Source organism: Fukomys damarensis, unplaced genomic scaffold, assembly GCF_012274545.1.
Source record: "Fukomys damarensis isolate Sample0158 unplaced genomic scaffold, DMR_v1.0_HiC HiC_scaffold_27, whole genome shotgun sequence".
NCBI classification, from domain to species: Eukaryota; Metazoa; Chordata; class Mammalia; order Rodentia; family Bathyergidae; genus Fukomys; species Fukomys damarensis.
In genome coordinates this window covers 22,958,807-22,962,785 of record NW_022900939.1, presented here as the reverse complement: position 1 = coordinate 22,962,785, position 3,979 = coordinate 22,958,807, and the positions used below count along the sequence as shown (strand labels likewise).

Sequence of the window (3,979 nt, the reverse complement as noted above, 5' to 3'; positions counted from 1 at the left end):
TTTTTTTTTTTTTTTTTTTTTTGGTACTGGGGATCGAACTCGGGACCTTGCACTTGCAAGGCAGGTGGCGGCACCACTGAGTTCTTGCCTTATTCTAAACAAGCTGTGCAGTTTCCTGTGACCACACCTCAGTAACAATGTTCTTTCTGCTTAGCACCTTTGTCCTCAGTGTTCACCCGCCTGTTTGTTGTTTTGTTTTACTTTGTTTTTGCAAAATAAAATAAAATAGGTTCCCTGAGGAGGGAACCTAGGGCCTTGCACATGCTAATCATATGCTCTACCACTGAGCTATATCCCCAGATCCACTTTCACCTCTTGAACTCTTCAACAGCCGGCCCCTTTCTGAGACAGATCTTTCTATGTAGTCCTTGTTACATAGCCCAGGCTGGCCTCAAAGCATGATCCTCCGAGCCCAGCTGCCTGAGTGCTACAATTATAGGCATGCTGCATCACGCCCAGCTCCCAGTCTCACCATTTTATGTCCAGCCTAAAAATGCTCATCTTCACCATGAAGCCTTCTCTCACTGTCCCCCTAACCAGCCCCTAGAAGCTGGTACCACCCTTCTGCAGATCCCACCACACTTAGTGCGTTCTACTCTCCTGGACTACCTCATGATGTCTTATAGTTTCCTTGCTGAATCACCCATCAACACTAGAAAGGGGCCAGCTTTTGGGTTTTTTTGTTTGTTTGTTTTGGGTTTTTTTGTACTCTCAGTTGACACACAGTAAGTTTGTTTGTTTTTTGGTTTTTTTGAGATAGGGTCTCACTATGTAGTTGAGATTGACCTGGAATTCACTATGTAGTCAGTCCAGGCTGGTCTCGAACTCACAGCGATCCTCCTGCCACAGCCTCCCGAGTGCTGGGATTACAGGCGTTTGCCCATGCCTGGCTGTAGTCAGTCCAGGCTGGTCTCGAACTCACAGCGATCCTCCTGCCACAGCCTCCCGAGTGCTGGGATTACAGGCGTTTGCCACCATGCCTGGCGACATACAGTAAGTGCTCAGTGTTTGCTGAATGAATTGATAAGAGCATTATAACAAGTCAAAAAATAATGTCACTTTAACACATCCTGTTGCAAGAAACAGGGATCTTTGGGAATACACAAAGAAAGAACAGGATTACAGAAATATATAAACTCACTTAGACTTTCAACTCTCCTGAATGTGTGCATTTTTGTTAATTTTAGCATCCCCAGGCCAGGATGTAGCTTATTGGCACCACAGCTGCCTAGCAAGCACTACCTAGTTTAAAACATCTGTACTTACGAAGTAGCTGGAATTTGTCACCGTGTCTTGATCTTCATTTGTCCATCTGTGGCCTTGATGGAACGCATCTGATATCCCAGGTAAAAACATCCAGAAATCTGACTTTTAGTACACTGTGCAGTGCAACCCAAGGGAATGCCACATAACAGAAACTGCCCAAGCATTGACCTTGTGCCACGCAGGTCTCTTATAAGAGAGATGTCAAATCCTTAGCTTGCAGAATCACTAGAGGAGGCTGGGAGTGATGATCTCAGAAAGGCACAGATCTGGGGAAAAAAATAAACATCACTGGAGTTTTGTTTTGTTTTGTTTGTTTGCTTTTTTGGCATTTATATTCCTAAAATCTTGCCGTGGAAGAGCTTTTTCCACAGCATTCACTGATGAATGGAAGGGTTGTTTCACAGCTTCATCCCCACCCCCAGGCAGAAGTGCAGAACTTGCTTTGGCAGCCAGGGAACTATGTTTCGGGAGATCTGGAAAGAATGGAAAAGGGAGTTTCACAGAGGAGCTTTCGGTGGTCTCTGGGGTCAGGCTTTCTGGGCTGGGGCCTGGCACTAGGCAGTTTCTAGTTTGGTGGACTTGATAGAGCAAAAGTTTCTATGGCAGAGTTGCAGGAAGGATTAGATGGTAGAGCACAAGTGAAGTGCTGAGCATGGTGTCAATTACATTACTCTAACTATGACAAGAATTCAGGAAATGTTAGGTCTTTGTCAAAAAAAGCCCACTAGGGCCGGGGATTTAGCTTAGTGGTGCCGTTGCCTGCCTTACAAGTGCAAGTTGCCGAGTCTGATCAGTACCAAAAACACAAGAAAAAACTTACTCAGGTTGGAGCTTATCTTTATAACTCTGCCCACTCCCAATAGCTCTACATTGATCTCTGTGGCATCAGAGTTCCCAGAGAAATGAAAAAAGAGCAAACTATCAGCTTTTGATCAAGGAAACAGCAGAAATAACAAAGACAAGGAAAAGAAAACAGGCCACATCCACAGAACATCTGGCTATGCAACCAGCTGCAGCATAAAAATAGATCTGCAAGCTCAAGTGGGAGGGAAAGAAGGGGAAGGGGATGCGAAAAGAACTAAGATGTGTTATGTGCAGGTACCAGCTCCCCATGATGGATGCAATCATGCACTACAAACATAAAATAAATAAAAAAAAAAAGATCTGGCCCTCCCCTGGCTGCGCTGGGAGAGGAAAACCAAGCATGCGTTCAAACTGCTAGGGCAAGCCAGGCATGGTGGTGCAGATCTGTAATCCCAGCATTTAGGAGGCTGAGGTGGGAGGGTTGCCTGTGAGTTCAAGACCAGCCTGAGTGACAAAGTAAAATTTTGTCTCAAACAAACTCACACAAAACAAAACAAAAAGTGCTAGGGCAAAACACGAGCTGAGACAGACCTCAAGTTGGAGTATGAGATACAGACAATCTCAGGATTTGGGGGCTTAAAAAATGTGAGATACTCTAAGAAACAGGACAAATTATTATAGTGATTTCCCAGTAGATATTAAATGGTACTGAGACTGAAAAAGCCACTGAATGTGATGAATTCGTTTCTGGAACACATGCTGAAGGCCCACTCTGTACTGATTCACCAAACAAAGCAGTTCTCTACATAGACACACATCAAGGCTCCCACGGAGCTCACATTCTCGGACTGACATAAGGAACAGCTACAGGAAGACATTCTGAGTCAGAGCGTGAGGAGTGTGATGGACAGAAAAACCAGGGTCACAGGCCCCAAACTTCAGTTTTAAAAGCTACAGGATGGCGTACACCTGTAATCCCAGCACTTGGAAGGCTGAGGCAGGAGGATCGCTGTGAATTCGAGACCAGCCTGGGCTACATAGTGAGTTCCAGGTCAATCTCAACTACATAGTGAGGCCCTGTCTCAAAAAAACAAAACAAAAATAAATAAATAAATAAATAAATAAATGCTACAGGAATGACAGCACGTAGACAACAGGATTACATGACACCCTCAGGATACATCAGATAAATCCAGAAGATCAGGAATCTGTAAGAAAGCAGGCCTGAATTCCTAAAAATGTCAAAGTTGTTAAAAACAAAACAAGACGAAAAACTCATGCAAAGTAAAAAGAGTTAAGAAGGGTTGGAGGTATAGCTCGGGGATACATCATGTGCTTAGCATGTGCAAGACCTTGAGCTTCACCTCTAGCACACACATACACAAAGTTAACAATCAAAACCTGGGGGTGAGGCCCTAGAGGTTCTAGACTAAAAAGTTAAAAATCACATTCAGCAAATAAGCACTGATTAAATCCTGGGCCAGGGGAAAAAGAAATGATAAAAAATATTTGATGACAAGGAAGGATATTTAAATATAAACTGAATACTTGCTATTAGGGGATTATTCTTAATTTTTAAATTTGTTAAATTAAAAAATGTTCAGTTTTCTTAGCCAGTTCATATTACATCCCTACTTGTGGATATGTAAGAAATTTTTATTCTTAGGTAATCTGTGGTTAAATGTACAAAAATAAAGCAACTACTGAAAACTGTTAATTATTGAATCTAGGAAGAGATATATATTCAGTTGCTCATTTGTACTAATCTTTTCAGTTTTCTGTGTAAATTAAAACATTTAAGACAGGTATATTTGCACACACCTGTAATTCTAGCACTCTGGGAAGTGAGGCAGGAGGATCATAAATTCGAGCAGTCTGGACAATTTAGTGACTAAGAGCCTGTCTCCAA

At 42.7% G+C, this 3,979-nt stretch overlaps 1 protein-coding gene across 1 annotated transcript in view; it reads right to left on the bottom strand.

Moving 5' to 3' along the window:
* The window catches only part of LOC104870351 (microtubule-associated protein futsch), a 27,908-nt gene that overhangs the window by 10,431 nt on the left and 13,498 nt on the right, over window positions 1–3,979 (bottom strand). Inside the window, exons 3-4 of the mRNA XM_010635963.3 lie at window positions 1,435–1,532; window positions 1,267–1,334 (exon numbers count right to left, since the gene is read on the bottom strand). The gene's annotated coding sequence lies outside the window, so the exon portion shown is untranslated. The remainder of the gene's footprint in view (window positions 1–1,266; window positions 1,335–1,434; window positions 1,533–3,979) is intronic.